This window comes from Cervus canadensis, chromosome X, assembly GCF_019320065.1.
Source record: "Cervus canadensis isolate Bull #8, Minnesota chromosome X, ASM1932006v1, whole genome shotgun sequence".
Taxonomy (NCBI): Eukaryota; Metazoa; Chordata; class Mammalia; order Artiodactyla; family Cervidae; genus Cervus; species Cervus canadensis.
The window spans coordinates 21,069,529-21,094,267 of record NC_057419.1 but is presented as its reverse complement, the minus strand read 5'-3'; the positions used below and the strand labels follow the sequence as shown (position 1 = coordinate 21,094,267).

The window sequence follows — 24,739 nt, the reverse complement described above, 5'->3', positions numbered from 1 at the left end:
AAAGGGAACCCCCCCCACACACACACATGCAATGTTGCATCCATGCTCAGACACTCAGCCATGTCCAACTCTTTGCAATCCCGTGGACTGCAGCCCACCAGGCTCCTCTGTCCATGGGATTTCCCAGGCAAGTATACTGGGGTGGGTTGCCATTTCCTACACTGTTGGTGGAATGTAAATTGGTGCAGTCATTGTGGAAAACAGTATGGAGTTTCCTCAAAAAAATTAAAAATAGAGCTACCGTATGAACTATCACTTCTGGGATTTGTTTTTTGCTATAATGATATACATTTATGTTGTACTAAATAAAAGACACATCCAGATAAATAAGATGTAAATTTTATTGTTTAATTAATGTGAGTATAAACAGTAGACTCACAATTCTCTTAGGTATATGAGTGGAAAGCACACAAATAAAAATGGTCCATCTCCCTAGTAATCAGTGAAGTATAATTTAAAGCAAAATAAGACAAATATTTTGGTCTATACTAGTAAATACTCATAAGGCAAGTACTCTAAGAGCTCATATTTGGAGTTGTAAGTGGAACATCCTTTTTAAAATCAGTTTGGCGACATGTAAATGTTTCTATGTCTGCTCCAGAAATATTCCAGTTGTGTATTTATTCTGAGAAATAATTATTAATAGGAAACATTGGTATACACAAAGATACTAATTGTAGATTCTTTATAACAGCAGGATTTGGAAATAGCCTACATTTCCAACAGTAGAGCAAAATCTTAAGTATATGGTGACAAATCCACTTAATAAAATTGTTTACTGAACCATTGAAAATGTTTATTTTGATTATGTAACATTACTAGAATGCTATGGGAAATCTTAGTTGAAGATATTAAGAGACAAAAGCAGGACTACAATTATGTGTATTATTATCTCACTTGAGTAAGTGCTATAAAGAGAAAAATTTGGAGAGAATATACAGATATTTGAGAGTGGGTATGATTAAATGTTTATACTGAAGATAGAATAGCCTTTTACACTTATATTTAATTTTTAATGAATGTTATAATGAAAATCATTTTAAAAGAATTATATGTAGTCTACAGTATTTCTATATTAAATGTGAATATTTTCTAAAGCAACATTTTTAAAAGGTCACCTCTATTTGCAGATAAAATATTTGTTCTTCAAAAAGTCAAAAACAACCACTATAAATCTCGTAATGAGGACCCATCTAATAGGAGTGAAAGAGATAATCCAGGATGGTGGTAGTCTGCAATTTATGAAGATCAAACTCGTATCAAGTTTGGGTACAGTCTCTTTAAGGCAAGATGTCTGTAAATGAGAAACCAACTTTATGTTATACATACAGAGACTGATGGGGATGCTGTGAGTGGGGTTTGGTGATGGGGCTACATTTCCAATGGAAGGCATGAGAGCTATGCAGAGTCACAGACCCAGAAGCCTGATCCTAGGGCTGGGGCCAGTGTGGGGAAGGGTCATGGAGAGGACGAGCTGCTAAATGGGGCTGAGCGATGCCTCAGGGACACTGGGAGGAGCCATTTTCAACCTCAGACCCACACACTGGTGGTCTGGCCCAGAAATTAGGCAGGGATTAAGAGTACCAGAGAGTCACCTGGAGGGGCCAAGGTGGGCAGGGACTGATGGAGTGTAATCTCACGAGAACACATGGATGTTGACCTGGCAGAGAGACCACAAATGCAAAGGGCAGCAATGAAACCTGTGAGCCATCCTAGCCAGAGAGATTTTACTCTTGCTCTCTTTCCCCCCTATAAAATTGTTCTGTTCGTAAAACTCTGTGATTTGAGAAATCCTCCCAACTGAATAAAAATGAAATGATTGGCGTCCCTCCTGTATTACACATTGATGTCCTGTTCAAAAATGAAGGATCTTGCAAGTCATTTTACCCTTGAACTTATAGCAACAGAAATCTTGTCAGTTGTGTTGGAGAGAGTTGCCACTCTTGAATCGGACACACTTGACAGGCCCTACACACGGAAGCTGCAGGAGTGCGGTGCATTTTGTGGCATAAGCCATTTGTGAAATCGACGTCTGTGTTCTTGTTTGCTTATAAGCTGCGTGCTAGCTAGGTCAGATAGGATGTATCTGTGGGAGAGATCACTAATCCCTCCCAGAAGTGGATGGGTTTGATGGCTGAGAAAGCCCTCAGCAGCTCTTCTTCCAAGGGCCAACTGCAGAGATAGACTCTTGTCCTGACCACAGGGCCAGGCACGGGGACCATGCGTGGTTTTCAGTGATTGGAGATGTTAAGGGGCCACTGCTCGTTGTCCCCTTTAACATGAACACTCCTGCCTTGGAGTGTCTCGGCAGTTATTTTTTAGGATTGTTTTGGATAATATTCTAATTGTCAATGCTCCTTACTCCAGGGCAACTTTGTCAATTTTTCCTTTGTCACTGGGAGATCAGACTGGCTCATTTCTGAATGGATTTTTAGGAGAGGAAAAGGTAAATCAGGCACCTGGAAAGAATAGAGGAGGTGGCAGGTGTAAAGGGGTGTGTGTGTGTGTGTGTAGTTCTCTGAGCATCATTTACCCATTGAAAGGCTGGGTGGTGTGTGGCCATCTCTGAACTAGCCTATCCTTGGTCCTTTATGTGGCAGTATTTCAATCACACTCATGTCATAGTTGGTACTATTAATCCCATCCAGCAAATTGTCACCTCTCCAAAACCAAATCTGGGTCTGTTTTCCACTTAACCAAAATCCACTGCCTTATTGTTTCATGCCTGTGACTATAATTTTTGTTTCTGGTCCTTTCTTGGTGATGAATATGCATGCCCCTCTGTCTCATGCAACCTGGCTTCTCACTTGGCTTGTACAGGACTCTTCATTGATTGAACAAGCCCCGAAAGCCTCAGGTGATGATCACGTGGCTTGTACAGGGCTCTCCGTTGATTGGACAAACTCCAAAAGCCTCAGGTGATGATCACATGGCTTCAACCCCAAACCAACTCTGTCCACAACCTCCCTCTACATGGAAAAGATAACTGCATTTGATAGTTATAATACTTGTACAAGATGAAGAATATTGATGCTCCTTAGTAATAAGACCAAAGTGCTCATTGAGTGAGGCGAGATCCTCATGAATTTAGCCATTACTTTTAAATTTTATTTTTAATATATTCTTATTGAAGTGTACTTGACTTACAATGTTTCAGGTATACAGCAAAGTGGTTCAGTTATACATATAATATATATTGTTCTTGTTCAGTTGCCAAGTTGTGCCTGACTCTTTCTGACTCCATGGACTCTAGCCCACCAGGGTCCTCTGTACATGGGTTTTTCCAGGCAAGAACAGTGGAGTGAGTTGCCATTCCTTTCTCCAGAGGATCTTCTCGAACCAGGGATCAAACCCATGTCTCCTGCATTGGCAGGCAGATTCTTTACCACTGAGCCACCAAAATTATATATATTCTTTTTCAGATTCTTTTCTGTTGTAGGTTGTTACAAGATATTGAATATAGTTCCCTGTGCTATACAGTCGGTCCTTGTTGCTTATTTTATACTTAGTAGTGTGTATTTGTTAATCCCAAACTCCTAACTTTTCCCTCCCCACTTTTTCCCCTTTGATAACCCTAAGTTTGGTTTCTATGTCTATGAGTCTATTTCTGCTTTGTAAATAAGTTCATTTGTATCATTTTTACATCCACATGTAAGTGATATCATATGAGACTTGTCTTTCTCTGTCTGACTTACTTCACTCAGTACAATATCTCTACGTCCATCCATGTTGCTGCAAATGGCATTATTTCATTCTTTTTTGTGGCTGAGTAATAGTCCATTGTATATATGTATCATATCTTCTTTATTCATTCCTCTGTCAATGAACATTTAGGTTACTTTCATGTCCTTAACAGTTACTTATGGAAGTCCTCCTAACTAACATAGGTTCAGCAGGAAATGTAAGCCATGGGTCCTCCCTTGATATTGTGATTAAGTCAGCAAGACAAGACATGAGGGGGATGCCAGCTGCGGCTGTTACAAGGTATCTGAGCCCAGAAAGAGAACCTTGCTGGCTCAAAGACACTCAGACAGGGCAGAGAGAGGACAGGAGATAGAAACAACCTTTCCTGACACTCATTACAGGAGTCTCACCCTCTGTCAGAGGCAGGAGAGTGCCTCCAAGGTGCTGCTAGCATGAAAACCACTATGTGCACAGCGAACCGTGTACTTCAACATGTTCTAGTTTAGACTATTTTTTGCACTTGTCCTCAGTCAGATTAAAATATCAGTTACTGACCTACTTTCTCCCTCCACTTATTTTTGTTAGATTTCTCGATTTCAGAATAGCCTTTACCCCTTACCTGGGACTAAAACCAAACAAAAACAATTCTGTAATCCTGCATGTATGTTTAAGGATGCTTTCAATTGCAAGCAGAGAGACCTGATTCAAAGAAACTTAACCTATACAGCAGGGTAATGATTTACATAATAGGAAGTGCAATTTCAGGTGGTTGTTCTAGCAGTTCAATAACATTGTAATAGTTTCAGATTCTTTCTCTGTTTTTGTTGTGTTGCTTGAGCATCGGCTCCCTCCTAGCATTGTTGTGATCATCCATTGTGGTTTGTTGGGAAAACCCAGTTTACGCCTTTTGCCCTGACATAATTAGTAATAGCAACTCCTTTCATCCTTAGTAGTGTCCAAGTTTAGATGGTCAATTACATGGTCAGCTGCATCCTGTTCTTGCTGTCAGTTGCAACTGTGGTTACACTGTCTTCACCTCGATTGGGAGAGGGAGGTATTCTTCCCAGCAAATCTCTCCTCTCACCTATTTGGTCCAGCTTATAGCAGGAGGGAAGCAATTATCCTCAGATCAAACAGACCCCATCCTAAAGTTAGGATCAAATTCTAAGGTACATGATTTCAAAGGAGAGGGATGGATACATGAATAGCATTAGGGCTCTAATGTTAGGAAAGAGGAATGGCGAATGCAGAATGGAGCAGCCACAAGCAATGCCCTTTATAATAAGCCTACTTCTTACCCTTGACAATTCCCGCAAATCCTCTGAAATCAAATGCCCTTCTGACTGAGGCTACACAGAGCTACACCTGGACTATGAGCGGCCTCGGGCTCTCATTGCTCAGTACCGCATTGCTCCACGTGTTGTGTGTGTGTCTGTGTGTTGGTCGCTCAGTCATGTACGACTCTTTGTGATCCCACAGATTGTATGGGGTCCATACAGGCTCCTCTGTCCAAGGGATTCTCCAGGCAGGAATACTGGATTGGTCCCCATTCCCTTCTCCAGGGGATCTTCCCGTCCCAGGGATCGAACCCAGGTCTCCAACATTGCGGGCAGATTCTTTACCATCTGAGCCACCAGGGAAGCATGTGGTTCATTACTGTAAAGTAACAGCTGTTGGAGATATGCTTGTCGATTGCCTAACTGAAGGACCAACTCACAAATCCTTTGATTCACTCTTTGCCAAAATTATCAAAAATTTCACTGGACTCCATTATGGTCTTTGGATAAAATCAGGGCATAGGAAATTTCATAACAGATCTCTGAATGAAGAATACTTAAGCCCCCATGCCAACCACAAAGTCTCTGTTCTATCAAAACAGTCAAAACCTTTCCCTTATCCTGTGATTCTGGATATTCCTTAGGTCAAAATGTCATTGCAGCTGGACTGTCTCGCTGAATGCTCTCCATCCTCTTTCCTGGAGCCTGGGTTGGATTTCAAACCTCTGTGATTTAATTACTGCTTGCATTTTTTTTCCAGTATTTATCCCTTTTGCATTGTGATTATGTTTTCAAATGCCTGCCTCATTCAGTCACTTAATCATCCAGTAAATATTCTTGACCACAAAAATTTTTTAAAGAGTTTCAGTTTTAAATACATTATTCAACTTCAGTAAAATATAGACCCCTTAAGAATTTCTTGCAAGCAGTGGACCCTTTCCCTCAGTGACATTCAATACCAATGAGCATTAAACTTGCATCAACAACTTCAGGGCTTCCAGCAACTCCTACAGAAATCCACAACAGTGTTTATGCAGATTAGATCAAATCACGTTGGCACAGCCCAGGGTGATGGGCTCAGCCTTCAACTCAAATCACATGTGTCTTCTGTGGAGCTCATCAACACCCACTGACCAACATCCAGGGCCCAATCCCTCCCAAATCTAGGTCTGCAGCTTAGAGTTTGAATTCCAGACCCGTTCTTGTGAATGTTTCTTGGACTTCTTTATGTGGTTACCCAAGAGGCACTTCCAACTCAAGATATCCTAACCAGAGCTCCTTGGAGTGCACATTGATGGTGCTCCACCCCCATCCCTGGGATGCCACCATTTCAAAGTGCTCCACACACGTCCAGCTGCCAATATCTTCTCCCAATACCTGGGAAGGGCTCTCTGCCTATGCCGGATGGCAGGTTAAAATTGCCAGATAATCAGCGCCCCCTGGGCCCTTAATGAGCTTCCTCACCTCTTGAGTGGGACAATTTTGAAATGAGTGCTTTGCATCATGTCCAAGAGTTTGCTTGCGGGATTCTGCTCCAGTTGCCTATGGTGGTAATTGGCAGCCCCGCTATTGGCTGCCGCCTCTCTCTTTCCCTTTCCTACTTCCCTATCAGTGTTTCCTTCACCTTTACATTCAGGATCTGCTTCTGGGGGACCCTAGAGTGTTCATCATCTCCAGCTCCTAATCTGCTTCTCTTCCTCAGGACCTCTATCACAGTGATCACACCCCCACCCACTGTCACCCAATTTAGAAAGTCAGGCACAAGTTATTCCAACTCCTCCTGATTGCTCCATCACTCAGTCCTGTTGATCCTATACCCCCAGAATCACTTGACTCAAGTTCTGATCCTTCATGTCTGCTGGCACTGCCTTGACTCAAACTTTGGTCATGCCACAGTCACTCTCACCTGGTCTCCCTGCTGCCTATCTCACCCCCCTGCAACCAGCCCTTCCCACCCAACACCAGAGTGATCATTCCTTAACCCAAATCTTTCCTGGTCACTCCCTTGCTCAAAGTCCTTCAGTAGCTCCCCACTGATTACAGGAAAAAGCTCCTTTACAGGACAAACCCTAGCTAACCCATAGCTTCCTCCACCCCCTCCTTGCTGCTATTCTTCACAGCCCCTTCTCCAGCCTCACAGAGCATTTGAAGCCTCCAGAACGTGCTTTGCATCTGAGCTTTGGTGCCTGCTGTTCCCTTCACTTGTAATGACCCTCTCTTCGAAAAACTCCCATTCATCTCTCACTGCTCTGCTCTTAGCAACATGTCTATGCCATCTTTTCTGACTTCCCTGCCCCATGCCACTTGCTACGTCTTCCTGCACAGTGATAGGCCCACTCCCCTGGTGTTCACTTAGCCCATTTTATAATTCCTCATGTACACATGGTGTCACATAGTATTGGTAATAGTTTGTTTACTGGCCTATGAGCTCCTTGAGATCAGCAGTATATGTTGACCATCTCTAACCATAGTCCTTAGCTCAGTGAGTAGCATACAGCAGGTGCTTCATAGATGTTTACTGCACAAATGAATGAATTACTCATCTGGCAAGTACGTGAAACTGGATTATGAGTCAATTCTGTATTAGAAAAGCAGGATATAGATCAAAGAATCAGATCCAAAATGGGAAATTTCCTGAGTCTTTACTTAAAATCACTAAATGTTTGAATTACAGATCTCAACAATCACCCTGATTAACCCTGAAAGATTTTTTTTTTTTTTTTGGTTCTTCCCTGCTGTTTGGGCATGTCCTTTCCTCCCTCCATTTTCTGTATGAACAAAATTCTTTCATATTAATGTCCTATTTATATCCCCAAACCTCTCCTCCCCCCAGTGCAGACCCTCCCTTATAGACTCCTCTTTTCACCTTCTCTCTGCAAGGGCAGCTGCAGTGAAAGTACAGAAGGGTGCCACTGCACATTTCTCTGGAAATGGGGGCCATGATGCCTGTTTATTATGCATTAATCTGAATCAATACAGTCTTTCCTGAAAACATAAGCACCTCAAAGGGCAACAAATATGAATCACAACTGCCAGTGAGGATCAAACATTAACCCAGGGCTGTGATGAGGCCAACAAAAGAAATAGGCTAGTAATTGCCTTCCAGGATATCAATCCCTACCTTATACACACATACCCCCTCAACACACACAAAACCTTTATGGTTCTTTCATCCATGAACTTGCCCAATTATAATTGCCCAGCTGTGTCTTTAGTTGTATTCAGACTAGGTCCTGGCAGCCGAGACCTCACATACCTGATCCACGACTCAGAACACTTCTCAAATCTATAGAGGAAGTCTTTGGTTTCTGAAATGGTTGAAGACGAATTCACAGACAAATATTTCCACAGGTATCATTAATGACTTGGAGCTGATTTAAAACCTCCAGAACCTGACCGCAACAAGCAGGAACTGGTACTTTCTGTTGATACTCGTTTCTATCAGTTCTTAAACTTGCATTGTGTGTCTTTCTGCCCTTAGGTCGATCGGGTACTTCTAAGTTTAAGTCTTTTTTTTTCATTCAAAAGAAGAAATTCAGTATCAAGGAAAGGTACCACCAGGGCTGACTTCTCCCTTAGGGGCAGTAGGCATGATGCCTGAGGCCCAAAATATTTTCAGGGGCTCAGGGAAATGTTTTAAAATCAGATTTTCAAATTTCTTTCAAAGTCAGAAGAAAACGTGTTGTTTTAGGTCAAAGAAAATGTTTTAATATATAATATTAATTCATTCATCTTTATACCAATGCAATCATAAAATGTAATTTTTACCATTTTTTCTATGGAGGAAACAGTCCACAAAGGCAAAGTGCCCACAAAAGGTATAACATGGCCCTGGTTTCTACCATATTATGCTTGCAACACAACAAGGTTAGAATTGAACCTTTCAAACCCAAGTTCCAGTTCCCATACTAATCATAAATGTGCAGGCTGCTCTGTATGTACTACACACTCTGGTCACCCCCAATTCTACAAAAGGGCAAGTCATGGCCACTACTCATGTGAGTGTCCAGACTCGAGGTTTGAACACGCAAAAGACATCCAGATTCAGACCAGCACTCTCTGCTCTGATTCAAGTAATTTCTGCTCTACCTTTCTCTCTCAAATATCTGCATCCTGTTTTGATTACCAGAAAAAAACTCTTTTCATCTTTAGGGATTAATTAAGCCAATGTATTTGATTCCTTTTCTCTCTTAAAACATTTATAGTATTTAGGTTTTTTTTTTTTTTTTTTTTACTTTGTTTTAAAATGATCAATACTACTACTGATACCTATGATTTATTTACTGGTTGGCGACCACATAGTCATCATCTCTGTAAGGCCAGTTCTTAGCCCAGTGTCTGGCAAACACTGGGTGCTTAATAAATGTTAGATTAACAGATGCATCACCTCTTCGGCAAGTATGCGGAAATGAGATTATGTCCGTGGGCTAATTTTGTCTTCAATCATCTCACACCTTGGGAGAAAGATCTTCGACCTGTATCACAATTGGCATTTTAGGAGATAGTCGCTGGGCCCTCGGCACCTCTGCCGCCTCCATCCACCCGCCACTCCCTCCCGGCTGGGCTCTGTTCTCTCCCAGCATCCTGGGGTCTGAAATGGTCCCCAGCCTGCTGGGAAGCAGCAGGGTCCCCGCTCCACCGGCCCTCCCCGGCGTCGCCCCCGCGCCCCGGCACCCTTTCCTCCCGCCACCCCGCGCCTCCCACAACCACGCCCTCCCCGTGGGCGAGATCACCTGTCCGTCCTCAGCAGCCGCCTCCTCGGGTACCCTTTCGCCCCCCTCCTGCTCCCCCTCCTCCGCCACCTCCCCCAAGCCCTCCCCTTCCCCGCCTCCTCCCACCCCTCGGTGTATATAGTAAAGGCCGGGCGCCGCACGCAGACACACACTCGTCCGGACACAGGCGCACACACGCTCACGCACGACCGGCAGCGGCGGCGGCGGCGACAGCAGCTCGGTGACAGCGGCGACGGCAGCTCCCACCGCTGCGCACCCCCTTCAGGCGGCCGGCGGCGAGGCCAGACCGGAGAGTCCCCGCACCCGCGACCACCCCACGGCTTCCTGGAGGCGGCGGCCGCGATTGCGAGGTAGCGGCCGCGGCGCCCCCGTGCGGGCCGGGGTACCCCCCCACCCCGCGCCCTCCCCGCGCGGACCTGCCACCGGGACGCAGGGGGCGCGCCGGGCTGGGCGCGCCTGGCGGGGCCCGGCGCCCGGGGAGGGGCCTGCTCCCGGGGGCAGGACGGCGCCTGGAGGCCGGGGCCGGCGGGGAGGGCCGGCGGGGGCGGGGACGCGAGGCGAGGCCGCCACCCGCGCGGCGTCCCCGGGCCCCGCTCCTGCTCCCAGCGCCGCGCACTGGCCGGCGGGGCCGGGGCCGGCCGGGGAGGCGGCACAGGGCGGCGGGGCGGGGGCCCCGAAGTGGGTTTCGGGCCGCCACCGGCGCTGGCACAGGGCGCAGAGGGCGGCGCGCGGTGGACTCCGCGCCCGGGCATCGCACCGGGCCGCCTTCGGCTCTGTTGCTCTGCCCCGGCCCGGAAAACCCGGCGCCTTCCAGGCCCTTCGAAAGATGGATTCTGTTGACGTATCTGGCGGCCCTGGCGAGCCGGGTGGAAAGTTGGGTTTTGCCAGATCGCACTGGGCTCGTCTTTGTGACGCTTGGCCAGCCCCGCATCCTCCCGGAGCTGGGTGAGTGTGCATTGGCGCCCCGGGAGTCCTCGTGCCCCCCAATGCCCAGACCCGGGGTGGCCGCACCAGCTAGGGCTTTCTGCCATGTTAGGCACCGAGCAGCCTTCTCGCTGCATTTTGGCGTGCGTTTCAGCGGTGCCTTTTGCTGCGAAGGGACTTCTTGCCTCTCTCCCTGTTGGCTTTTTCGGGGTTGGGGTTATGCTCTGTGTGTTTGCTTGTTTGCCATTTAAAGCCCGACTATTGTTCAGGATAAGCTCCGCCTGGGTGGGGAAATGGCATCCCACCACAGTTGCCGGCGAGGGGTAGAAATGTTGCCAACAGCTGCTGCTTTGTGCTTCCCTATCAGAAGTCCCTGGAGTAGGTTTGGGGCACGACGGATGGCCGGAGAGAGGGATGAGGCACGGAAGAAGAAGGTGGCTTTGGAGGAGCGAATTGTCACCCACCCCGAGGCACGCAGTCCGCTTCCCTCTCTGCCTGCCAAACTTTTATGAATATTCCTTTTGTGATGGGGGAAGCTTAATGAATTCAGCCCAGTTTTCCAGGGAAAAGCAACCCGGCTTTAACAATGGTTTGAGAACTTAATCAATGAGAAGGGCAGGGGAGGAGGAGGAGGAGGCGCTGACACCAGTAATCGGCGATGTGGTTGCTTTTTGCAGAGTCAGGTAGGGGAGAGGTGGGCAGGGCAGGGCGCAGCGCCTGGGTGGCCGCGTTCCGGGGGACTGTCAGGCGCTTTTACCTGTGCCCGCTGGAGCCACCCACCGTCGTGCCCCCACCTCACGGTCTGCCCAGAACTCTGCGACGGGGCTCGAGGGGCCGCTCGCGGCAGTGCGCGGGCGGCCCCCCTCATCTGGCGTTTTTAAGGATGTGTAAATATTTTGCTGAGGGTAAGTGACATCAACAGAATGATATTCCGCAGAGCCCGGGTGTGCAGCGATGATAAATAGATACGGCCAAACAAAGTTTTGATAACCGCGGATTCTCATGGTTGGCTCTGTTTCATTTTGGGTCTTTGTTTTTGTTGGTTTAGCATTATCTCTCATCCTCTGGTGTGATCCCTTTATTTAGCTGATTCTTGGAAGCTGCTCTTTAGAACAGAGAGAAAAGCAGCCAGCAGGGAGAAAACGATTCTTAGCCTTGCATGCATCGGGCAAGGTTTTCTATGCTTTCCCGGGTGAGTCTTTCCGGGACTGTTTCTATGTCTCTTTTCCTCCTTTCGAGTCACCAGAATCGTTTGTTGATTGACCAGGAGATTTCGGATAACTTTGAAAATGTGTTGTGATGTGCCTTTGTTACAGGAAAGAGGTGGCAGTACAGTGGGGAGGCTAGCGGGTGGGAACCCCTACCCACTGATTGTCCTTGGCGTTTTCTTCTCAAAGGGGAACACGGGGAGCTGTGCTTCTTTTGGAAGGCAGCGGGGTGGCTGGAAGGCTGAAAGCTGGGGGGCATCCCAGTTTCTCTGCCCCTTAGAAGCCCAGAGAAGCCACTGTACCCCCGCCCCATACACAGTATCCCGTGAGCGGGCACGTCTGTCTCATCCTGCCAGATGCCTGCCAGAGGCATCCACCAGGTGGCTGGGCACCAGGAGCCAAGTCAGACTGGATCTTGGGGGTCCTGGCTGCTTTGGCACTAGCCCATGGGACCATTTAGCCACCTAGGGAGGCCTTTTATCATGCAAAGAAGCCCCAGACCTCCAGAGGTGAGGTTTGGCCCAGGAAAGGCTGCCCATCTCAGAAACAAATGAGAAAACAGCTTTGCAGGTGATGCCAGTTGCCAGTATGAGAACTTGGTTGGTGGGCATTTGGGCAAGAACTGTAAAATAAATGAAAAGTCTTTTAGCCAGAAGACCGGGCCCCTGAAATGCAAAAAAAAGAAAAAAAAAAAAGTGAAGAAAAAGAAAAGGCTGGAAGGTGTGTGACAAGGTGTTGCTGGGAGCGCTATAACACCAGACGACCAATATAGCTCTGGCTATGATGACCCCGAAAACTAGATAGGACTGGTCTCGCCAGAGCCATTTGACCCAGGAGGGAAGTATTCTGTACATGGGGACATCCACACCCAGTGTGCTCTGAATGGACAGTAAGAAGAGAGCAAGTATCTATCCTCTGGCTCCTTCTCTAACCTTAGTTTTGGGGAAGCAGGGGGGTAGCGGAGGGAAAGAAGTCGAGAAGGAAATGAACATTTGCTGTTGCCCTCTGTCTGCCAGACACTGTGCATATGGGAAACCATGATGTGATGGAGGCATTATTTTACAGATAAGGAATCAGACTCAGAGAAATTTCCAGTCGAGTGTCTGATTCCAGACCTCAGTGGTTATGACTTAAAGGGGCAACGTGTTCCTCTATCCTTCCCTCAAGGCTCTTATTTATTTCTCCCCGGGACTAGAGTCCTCAGCCCCTACCAAATGCAATACCTAACTGAGGGAGGGGGGCACCAATGAGGCAGCTCGGCTATCCCAGCAGGGTACATGCTTATGTGCTAAGGAGATAGACCCCAAATAGTCCCTAACCATTTCAGATGGAAAAGACTGTACCATTTCATCTTGGAATTCCCAAAAGTCAACCGTCGCTGAATGAACCAGAGTTGAATGACTAAATGATGGAACTGATGGAATGAATGGTGGTGGGAGGGAGCTATGTCATTATCAAGGGAGACCAGCTGGGAGAAATCCAGAGGTTTGTGTGTGGTTGGGGTCTTGGAGTACCTGGTGTGATGCTGCAGTTCTAGCCTTGAGGAGTTCCAAGCTGACAAGCCTGTGTGAGATGAGCAGTCACATTCCCATCTTACCCGTGAGGAAACTGAGGATGAGACCGAGTGGGTAATTAGCCTGAGGGCCATGGTGGGGCCAGAGGGTAGGTAAGGTATTTCTGACTCTTAAATGTCTCAAATAAACAAACTCTAAATAAAAATGAGATGGGTTCTTGCTCTGTCACTGCACCATCAAAGCAAAGTCCTTTAGCCCCCTTCCAACCAGATGGTAGCCTTTAAGCCCCTAAAAATTCTGGGGCCACTGGGAGAGCCAGGATTTGAATCCCTGTATGAGGTGTTTCTGACTCTCCTGCCTTCATGATGAGAATATGAGGGGGACCTCAGAGAGAATGAGGCTCTCGAGGAGGGGGAAAGATGGTTAATTGCACTCTCCCATGCACAAAAGCCTGTGTGGGATTCTGAATTAAGCTTGATTTGGGGATCAGGGTGACATCCTTGCTGTAGAGTTGGCAGCGCTTGTCTTTGGAGAATGCCTCTGATTACCATTTCTCCCTCCCACCTGACCGTCTGCCCGGATGCCCATCATCTCATTCTCTGTAGCTCAAGGCGTCTCCTTTGTGGTTCATCATTTCTGATGAGCCTCTCAAGGCTCCCGCTCTCCTATGTTCTGATGGCAGCTGCTGAGGAGGTGACTCGTGTTAGTACTTTGGGATTTTGCACATGACACCCTCCTTCTCTCTCCAGCCAAGAACACACATGGGAACACGCATGCACACGCAGAGGCAGGCGCATGTAATTTGATCATGCCTCTGTATCTGCTTCGCCAAATTAGATTGCAAACCCAGAATTGTTATTGAAAGAACATACGTGACTTTGGCGATCTTCTGTCCCAGCCCCTGCCTTAAACAGATCCGAAGAGCTAAGATGCAGGCTGCTCAAGCTGCAGATGCCTTAAGTAATGATTATACTCTCTTGGCCTTGCCATGCCGGCCCCTGGGGCCTTTCATAAGAGCCCATTTTAATCTCCACTTAGAGGTAGGGCTGAGCTCCTAGAACATCCCAGTCTTGCAGTTCCGGTCTCTGCTATAATTCTTATTGCCCAGCCTGCTCTCACCTGTCATTCTTCTTCCCACAGTTTTATTTGGTCTTTCAGCACAGCACTGTCTAATAGAACTCTCTATGACGATGGAAATATATTATATCTGCACCATGCTGTATAGTAACTACTAGTCATATGTGGCTTTTCAGCAGGTGAAAGGTGGCTACTCCAAAATAGGATATGCTATGATGATAACGTAGGCACAGGATTTCTATGACCTGGTGCAAAAAAAAAAAAGAAAAAGAATGCAAAATAGCGCATTAATAATTTTTCTATTGATTACATGTTAAAATGATCATATTTGGAATGTGTTGGTCAAATAAGCCAGAGTGTTGAGATGAACGTCACCTGTTCCTTTAGAATCACGTACGGATTTCTGTTCGGCAGTTCTGCCCCACCAGCCTTCAGCCTCATAGCGCCTCCAGGAGTTTCGGGTGGCATGAACACCCTCCATCTCCATGGCAGGTGGGAGGCCTTGGGCTGACTCAAGAGCCACAGCAGCCTGGCATCAGGCTGCTCTGATTTGGGGGAGCTAAGGTGTCATTTGGGGGGGGGTCCCCATCAAGCCCACCTGTGAGCATGTTTGCTCAGTCACCTTCTGTGAGGAACGTGGGCCCTGAAACTTAATGGAGACGAGAGAACAGGGCAGGGGTACGGGTGGACAGGGCTGGCTTTCCTTTCCTTTCCTCCACCCCAGGCTGGTGTCCTTGTCCATCAGAGAGCTGTCTCCCTCCTGAGTGACTGATTTCCTTAACACCTGCTCTAATAATATCCTTCCTGGGGATATGTGTTTGGAGAGTAGGGGCCCAAGGAGACACCCTGGCACTGAGAGTGGGTTATTTGGGGCTGGGGCTAGTCTTAAAGAAGAGAAGGGAAAAGGGGGGATGCACGTAGTCATTTCCTGACAGCTTGATGAAAACAAGAGCAAGGAAATAAATGCAGTTTCTGCGCGAGAGACAACATGAGCACCAGGAAGGCCAGTTTCACACACCCACGGTGCCGCAGATGAGAAGCCCTGAGGAAGGGACAGTTCGGGGAGGTGGGGGAAGGCTCACCGCGGGCATTGTGCCCTTGGCCCTGGGCATGGCCCGAGGAGACAGAAAGAGCTGGAATAATGGACTCGGGGCTTCGGTGATTTATAGGTCAGGCGCCTGTGGCTCTGGCTCCTGAGGGGGCTGCCCCCACAGGGGACCCTTGGCTGACCTCCTCGAGCTCCTCGGAAGGAGCTGGTTTTGTTTCCCATGGCAGAAGCAGACTGTTTACTGGAGCACAGGAAGAATCCGACATTCTGGCGAAAAATAATTCATTAACAGCCAGGGTATTACCAGTTCCCTGGAAAAGCTCCTCCAGCTGCACTGGAGCAACTGTTCTTTCTCAGCAGCGGAACTGGGCCTCGCTGGTGGCCAGGACTGGGTATGCTTGGGCATTTTTGTCGTTGTTGTTGTTTTTGCCTTTGTGTGTGTGCCCACTTTGGCCTTAAAATTCAGACAAAGGAACGGTGGCCTGAAAGGGTTGAGACAGTGTAGCCGTCAGCCATTCTGTCCTCCATGGTTTTAGCCTGGAAACTCTAGGCCAACTCTAGGAACATGCATCTTCCCTGACCAAAGTCCATCCTCATGCCGGGGGCACTGCACAATCACATAGGATGTTGTAGAACTAAAAGAATTTTTGAGAATCTCAGCACCTGCTCTTAAGACTTTATGGAAACAATTGGCTGAAGGACTCCCATACCCACCTCCCCACCCCCACCCACCCCCCACCCCCCACACACACACTGAGCAGAATGTCCTATCTTGCTGTGTTGAATTCTTTGCTTACTATGAATTGGCACAGTGGGGCCAAAGTATGTGATTCATCATCCTAGTTTTGAGGGTATTTGGAAAGCCAGGCAGGCATAACCAACAGAATGGTTTGCATGTTTTGTTCACTAAGAATGATTGAATCTACAGTAATAAATAAAATGGAATGATTCAGGAAGCTTTTTATGCTCTGGAAAAATCTGCTTTAAAAGAGGGGGGTGGTTGTCTGCTTGTTTGTTTTTTAATGCCTCATGCTCAGAAATGTGTATCCAGCTAGCAAGAAATGGGAAAGAATGACATTTCCTTGGTTTAGTTTTTAAAAACACTAATTGCAGGTTAAGTAAGATGCAGTGTATTGATTTTGGTTTTGTATGGAACATAATGAGATAATCATTTTATTTTATGAGATATTAATTTCCATCCATTTAGACTGATGAAATACGCATTTCACATGCACCCTGCTAGCTCCACCATCATCACAGTATTGCTTTAATGTTCCTAGATTCAGACTGGGAACCTGTTTCATTTATTTGGAAAGGAATCAGTATGTCCTTAGTAAACATATGTGTAAGCCAACCTTAGATTTCAAGGAAAATGGGATTTTTCTTCTTTGATAACTACCGAAGATATGAATATTAAAGGCCAACTGTATTTGCCTTTAATTAGAGCACAGTTTCTCCACCTTGACCCTGTTGACATTTTAGGCCAGATCCTTCTATGTTGTAGGAGGCTGTCCTGTGCACTGGAGGGTGTTTAGCAGCATCCCTGGCCTCGACTCACTAGATGCCAAAAGTGTCACCCCTCCCCCCTAGTTGTGATGGCCAAAAATGTCTCCAGATCTTGCTAAATGCCCCCTCTGGGGCAAAATGGACCCTGATTGAGAACCACTGGTCTAGACCAAGATTTAATAAGTAATTTGTGGCTTTTGGATAATTCAATTTGAAATAATACAAGACAGAATTTCCCTCTCTGACTTATATGTGCAATTCATGGGAGTGATTAATTAATGGTTGGAAGTGGGTCATGTGCCAAATTTAAATGTAAGTTGGATGCAAGGGTCTGTAAGGTTGTATAAGCACAGAGATTTTTCTTTAAATTCAGGTGACTGAATAAGTCATAGGTAAGTGGGGGATACATTGTAACAACTAACACCTTTTCTGTTTTTTCATGAAGAGAACAGGTTTATTTCTCCTCAGTTTCTTTTTCACATGTGCCTGATTTCAGACATGCCTTCTCAGCCACCAGGCATCTTCCTCCACCCCCACCTCTCCCCACTGTCATTTCTCCTGTAGCATCTTAAGCCTGAGCCAATTAATTTAGCCCTTTAGTGTACTTGGGAGAGCCCTGCTCATAACACTGTAATAGACTCACTGCAGATCGTGGCAGCCCTTTACCCACCACTAATCTCTCCGTTTTCCCGTTCTGTTGAGAGAGAAAGTCAATGGTGAGCAGATGGAGCCTGTTTCAAAATTATTGGACATTCACATTCAGGTGGACTTCACCACCCCTCCCAGTTTTTTCCCCTCTTACACACATTTATTTCCCTGCAGCAGTTCTGCTTGGGAAAAGGAACGGCAGCAGGGCTCCTCTAGCCAGCTCGGTCCTGGTAATGCCCGAGGTCAGCAGCAACAGATGGAATGCTGCTGCCGGGAGCCGCAAGAGGGGTAATTATGCCTTCACGGGGAACGTGTCATGGGGTAAACCATTCCTGCCAATCCATGGAAATGGGATGAGCCCTTGGGGCACAGAGAGAGAACGGAGAGGTGGATCGCTCATTACATAGGACAGTATCCTGAGGCCAACCTCATCCCAGCCGTCTTTGGGGTGGGATGGGTGTTTAGGGAGTGCTCACGGGTGTGGCCAGGTGCTCAGGGCAGACATCACCCGGCGGCGGGGGAGGGGGGGACCACTTCACTTCGCAGGCATCCAAGGCCAGCTGAAGGCTGCCCTTTTCCAAAGAGTGTCTGAAGGAATTCTGAGTGTTGAGTGTGGAAGGAGGCTTAGCCAGTGAGGAAAGATAGAAAGGTGAGCACGTGGGGGGTTGGCCAGGCCAGCAATAGCCCTTCATTGGTGAGTTCGTGCCTCCCTTGCTGAGTCGTTTGACTCTTGGCAGACAGCCACTGAGTGCTTGAGTCCAGGCAGGGAAATAATTGATTTGCAGCACGTGACACTTGGTCATCCTGAGTTGGCTCTCCCTCGTGGACCAGGATTTGGGTGATGGCTGCAACACTAGGAGAGGAAGTGGGATCAAAAATCTGGGCTTGGAGGCCAGTTTCGTGGTGCAGAGGCCACCGGGGCCACTGCTGTGTGCTGCTGACGCCAACAGACAGGTCCGAGTGGTATGTTGTTCCTCAAAATAATGGCGATGGAAATGGCTGTGAAAAACATTTAGACCCTTGTCATAAAAATGCAAACAGTCTTCCTGCTATAGGGAAAAGCTAAATAAACTCTATTGCAGCTGTATTAAGTAGAAACAGATTTAAAAATCGGGTGTTTTTTTTCCTGAGACACTTATTTATAGCAGGTTGGGCAAAGGCTGCCACTATCTTTCGCGACTCCGGAAGACTGTTTTCCAGATGGTCCTTGCTGTTTTTCTCTTTATTAAGCTTAGCTGAACCCTGCCTCGCTTGGAAAGGTTCATAGAAACTGGTGTTATTTTTTTCAGATTACAATGGCCATTGATTGGCTAACAAATCAATGGATGGGAATGGATTGAGCCTGTGCCGATGGATTTCCTTTCGCATTTCAAAATAAGAAAAATGTCAAGGAAAGCTCAGAATAGGAGTGCTATTTCGACTGTGTACATCAAAGCTTTGAAAAACATTCAGGGCTGCGTTTTCTATTAATTTACATTTGCATTTTTTTTCTAAAATAACGCCATCCTCTTTGCTAAAAACTGCAACGTTACCGTTTCCTTTCCAACATCTAAACAATGTCCAGATACATTTCAGATTGAGCAATTAGCTCTGGCTGCAATTTCCTTTTAGGAAAAAAATCACTAACCCTCTAGACTAAATATGAAATTATTGAATGTGAAGATATCAATATTTGTTCTAGGATCCTTTGTGGCTTATCACTTGCATTTTAAGAAGGCTAGAAGAGGCTGGTTCTACCTGGCCTTTCCATGTTAGATACACCCATGACAGAAAACTCAAACTTTGTGTTTTTGCTCTTAGGAGCTGGGCAGCTGAATTTAGGGTCATCAAGGCTGATACTTACAGCTGAAACTGCACAGGGAACCATTTTGGAAAGGCACATAAACCAGTGATCCCTGCAGACCAGGCTTGAGTACCACCACCCCACATGGGGCAAAATTTCTATCCATTCACAGTTAAATGAAAGAAGAGTGAAACTATACTGAGTTTCCATTTTTATAGAACTTCCCTTTATTCTAAAATGGCCTTTCCCACTTTTTTTTAGTGTTAAAGTCTCTTTTGTGAATGATGATATTTGTAGTTTAGCATCTTTTTTTTTCACAAAGTCAGAAGTTGAACTCATGTTGGATCCTACTTTTTTTTTTTTTTTAATGTTACTCATTCAGAACATTAGAAAGTCTGGGATTTACTGAGGAGGCCTGAGTAGATCAGGAAAGGGAGCCTTTGTTGCCATTTCTAAGCCAGAAAAACCCACCTGAGCTAGAGTCCTGCTCCCATTTCCTTACCTGATTCTTTTGACCCATCAGCCACAGAACTGTGGCTTTGTCCAAAGCCCATATGAAGAATGGAATTGCTTCTCCAGAGGAGGTTTTTTGTTTTCTGTTTTGTTTGTTTTTTTGGTTGCACTGTGAGGTTAGTGGGATCTTAGTTCCACCAGCTGAGATTGAACCCAAGCCCCCTGCAGTGGAAGCGTGGAGTCCTAACCACTGGACCACCAGTTCACACAGGCTCAACCCACTGTCCTCCTTTCCTCAGCATGGCTCACCAGGCAGCATCCTCAGTCCCCTTACTGCTCCAGAGTTGCTTCCCCAGCTGCTCCTCCTCTTGCTAAAGCAGCCCTTTAATTTCATCACTGTAGCTCAAGAACATTCAATGACTTCCTATTTCCTAATTAGACTAAAACCCCATATGAAGCCCTTTTTTCATTTTCCCAGGCCACTCTCTCCCTCAGGACTGCTCTTCAGTAGACAGGATGCCTCCAGGTTGTATCCTTGCTCTCACCCTGTGTGTTTTGATTGAAGTATGCTTGATTTACAAGGTTGTGTTAGTTTCGGGTGTGCAGCAAAACACATATATATGTAGGGCTTCCCTGGTGGCTCAGCTGGTAAAGAATCCGCCTGTAATGTCAGAGACCTGGCTTCGATCTCTGGGTTGGGAAGATATCCTGGCCTGGAGAATTCCATGGACTGTATAGTCCGTGGGGTTGCAAAGAGTTGGACACGACTGAGCGACTTTGACTTTCATATATAGGTGTGTGTGTGTGTGTGTGTGTGTATTGTGTGCTCAGTCACTCAGTCATGTCTGATTCTTTGACTCTTTTGCAACCCCATGGATTGTAGCCCGCCAGGCTGCTCTGTCCATGGGATTTCCCAGGCAAGAATACTGGAGTGGGTTGCCATTCCCTTCTCTAGGGGATCTTTCTGACCCAGGGATCAAACCCAGGTCACCTGCATTGCAGGCAGATTCTTTACCATCTGAGCCACCAGGGAAGCCATATATATATATATAATTTTTTAGATTCTTTTCCTTTATAGATTATTACAAAATACAAGATAGATTATTACAAGATATTGAATATAGTTCCCTATGCTATACAGTAGGGCCTCAATATTTATCTATTTTATATACAGTAGTATCTGCTAATCTCAAACTCCTAATTTATCCTTCCTTTCCTTGTCCCTAGGTAACCATGAATTTGTTTCCTGTCTGTATTTCTGTTATGTATATAAGTTCCTTTGTATCAGTTTATTTTTTATATTCCACATATAAGTAATATCATATGATACCTGTTTTTCTCTGACTTACTTCACTTAGTATGATAATCTCTGGGCCTATCCATGTTACTACAAATGACATTACTGTATCCTTTTTTATGGCTAAATAATATTCCATTATATATATATGCATGTGTGCATGCTAAGTTGCTTCAGTAGTGTCCGACCCTTTGCGACCCCATGGACTATAGTGCACTGGGCTCTTCTGTCCATGGGATTATCCAGGCAAGAATACTGGAGTGAGTTGCCATGCTCTACTTCAGGGGATCTTCCTGACCCAAGGATCAAAACCATCTCTTGCATCTCCTACACTGGAAAGCTGATTCTTTGCCACTAGCACCTCTCAGAAAGTCCTACACACACACACACACACACACACATCATACATCATCTTCATCCATTCATCTGTCAGTGGACAGGTTGCCTCTATGTCTTTGCTACTGTAAAATAGTGCTGCTATGAATATTGGGGTGCATGTATCTTTTTGAATTAGAGTTTTTGTGTTTTCTGTATACATGCCCAGGATGGGATTGGTGGATCAACTCTATTTTTGTTTTTTAAGGAACCTCCATACTGTTTTCCATAGTGGCTATACCAGTTTACATCTCCACCAACAGTATAAGAAGGTTCCCTTTTTCCTACACACTCTCTAGCATTTATTATTTGTAGACTTTTTGATGATGTCTCTCTCAGCTGTATTTTATTTGATTTTTTTATGGGGGGAGGTTTGCAAGAAGATTACGAGATCTTTGGGGCATCTTTCTTTAGATGAAGCGCACCAAAGCCTGAGTCTAATGTAATGGACCTTCCCATGGATTGTGACATTAGTGGTTTAAAAAAAAAAAAAAGAAAAAAACTCCACATAAAATGAGGCTCTCAAGCTTCAAGAATTATAACCTTACTATGAGTCTCTCCTACAGTACTGCTTCTGGATTAGTATGCCCCATTTCTGACCTGTTGGCAGACGGGTGTTGCTTCAGGAGGGAACTGCTGGCTTGTCCTACTGAAAACAGAGCCACTTATACAAACTTTGAAATTTGCAGTTAAGACATAGTGAAGGACATTAGCCAGTGCAAACTGTCCATTCTATTAGAAATGTTTCCAATGGCTTTTTATAAAGTCATGGTAGGACAGTATTACCTATTATTTGTCAAGCTCCTGCTATAGCCTGGACAGTTGTACCAGGCGATTTACATCTATTGTTTTTGTTCCAGCTCCATAAGAGTCATATGATGTAAGTGGGTATTTTGAGCTTTATATCATAAAGGGGGAATTAGAGGCTCAGAGAGGGTTAGTAACTTAAACAGAGTCACACAGCTCATAGGAGGTAGAACTGGGATTCCTCCCCAGTGTGGTTCAAAAGAATTTTCAGTGATGATGGAAATGTCCTTCACTATCCAATATGGTAGCCACTAGCCAGCCTTAAGTTGCTGTTGAGCACTAGAAATGTGACTGGTGTGTGGCTGAGGCCTGACTTTTTAATTTTTTCTTGACCATTTTTTAAGTGTACAGCTCAGTGGTGTTCAGTGTATCCATATTGTTGCGCAGCCATTACTACCATCCATCTCCAGAGAACCCTTTTCATCTTGCAAATTGAATCTGTGTCCTCCTTAAACACTAACTCCCTGTTTACCCTCCTTCCCCTAACCCCTGGCAACCACCTTTCTACTTTCATTTTTCTTTCTCTTTCAGTCTCCCCTTTCCCCCACAGCCTCTGGTAACCACCATTCTACTCTATGTTAATATAAATCTGCTGTGCAAATTTCCCCGTTTGTATATTTCCAAGAGCAAGTCTTGACAGGCATGAACTTAAAACCCGATTTCTGTTACTTACAGGGTCTGTCCCCATTCATCGGTGATGAAATGTCAATGCAGTATTTGTCTATTTTAAATGTAAATTGCCCCTTGTGGCTAGTGGGTGCCGTATTGGAGAGTACCACTCTGGACCGACTTCACGTGCCATGCGGCCTGACGCGCACCTCTCCTGGAACGCCCAGCCGCTCTGCGTCTCTCTTCTTCCCTCTCTGCCCAGCACAGCTCCCCTGTTTCTCAGAGGCCTGTAGACCAGTGGTTCTCAAGTTTTAGCAGGTGTTAGAATCATCTGGTGAAGTGAAAGTCGCTCAGTAGTGTCCGATTCTTTGTGACTCCATGGACTGTAGCCTGCCAGGCTGCTCTATCCATGTGATTCTCCAGGCAAGAATACTGAAGTGGGTAGCCTATCCCTTCTCCAGGGGATCTTCCTGACCCAGGGATTGAACCAGGGTCTCCTGCATTGCAGGCGAATTCTTTACCAGCTGAGCTACCAGGGAATCATCTGGAGGGCTGGTTAAAATACAAATTTCTGGGACCCGCCTGGCAGGCCTGGAATGGGGCCCAAGAATTTGCATTTCTGGCAAGTTCCCAGGTGCTGTGGGGCTGCTGGTGCTAGGATCTTTGGTTGAACATTGTCTATCCAGGCTTAAAGACTAATTCCTACATCTTACAGTGGTGTGGCCTGGGGTTTAGCTGTTACCTCCTGGCATGCAGGGAGCAGCGGCTGCTGGCTCACCTCAGCTGGGAGAAGCCTCCTTCCTGCTCCTGTCCTGGGGACCTGGCCCTCCCTCAATCCCGACTTGACTTGGACCACTGTTAGCTTGGGTCACTCCCTTGGCAATTGCTCTGGAATGCATTCATTTTCATTTGGGGCTCCTTAGGAGGGGCTGGAAAGCCAGGCAGGGTGAAGGAAGAGGCATAATCTCTAAGAATTTGCCTGACCACATCGGGCAAGCCAGGAAGGAGAGGCCCATTTATTGTCCACGCTGCTATTCTCTGCAATTAAAGGTGGCAGGAAACTTAACTAGAAAAGGAAAAAAAAGTGAAGCAGGTGAGGCAGACAGATCAGGAAGCCTAGTCTCCCTATCCTTGTATTCTTACCCTAATTAAGGTCTCTGTCCCTTTTGGAGGGCAAAGGCCAAATGCCCTGGGGCAGGATTGGAGGTGACAGGGTGGGTGTGGCCAGAAGGGCCCAGAAGTCCTTGGAAAGGGTGCTGTCGCGTCGGCCACCTTGACTCTGGATCTAGCTTTCATCAGTGCTGAGAATGTTGTTCTTATTAAAAATAAACACATATGTGAAGAAGTAGCTGCTAGGCTGTTTTTCTTATGAATGTTTGTAAAACAAAAGAGCAATGTGGAGTCATTTTTTTTCCCTAAGTGTGCACATATCTGTGTTTTCTCCCACAGAACCTACGCTTTTTTCTTTTCTTGTCTCCCCCTCTTTGTTTTGTTTTGTTTTTTTTTTTTTGAGAGCAGGAATCATATGTCTTTTTTTTTTTTTTTTTTTGTGGCTTGGTCTTAAACCAGCATTCATTCTCTTGAGCCAGGCAGCACTTCCTAAAGTTCATTTTAATCACCATCTAGAACAACCCAAACCCTTCGTGGCTCCTGGCAGCATACTCTGCAGTACTTAGATGTTGATAATATGTTTAATTTTTAAGTTACAACTGCGCAAATTTCCCCATTTGTATGTTTCCAAGAGCAAGTCTTGAAAGGCATGAACTCAAAACCTCATTTCTGTTATTTACAGGGGT

At 46.1% G+C, this 24,739-nt stretch overlaps 1 protein-coding gene across 2 annotated transcripts in view; it reads left to right on the top strand.

Moving 5' to 3' along the window:
• Positions 1-9,828: 9,828 nt before the first annotated feature.
• RAI2 (retinoic acid induced 2) overlaps positions 9,829-24,739 on the top strand; it is a 79,221-nt gene continuing 64,310 nt past the window's right edge. The window contains exon 1 of one of the 2 annotated variants that reach the window (XM_043459350.1): positions 9,829-10,044. The gene's annotated coding sequence lies outside the window, so the exon portion shown is untranslated. Of the gene's footprint in view, positions 10,045-10,242; positions 10,640-24,739 lie in introns of those variants that run through there. The other variant, XM_043459349.1, reaches the window with a different exon arrangement.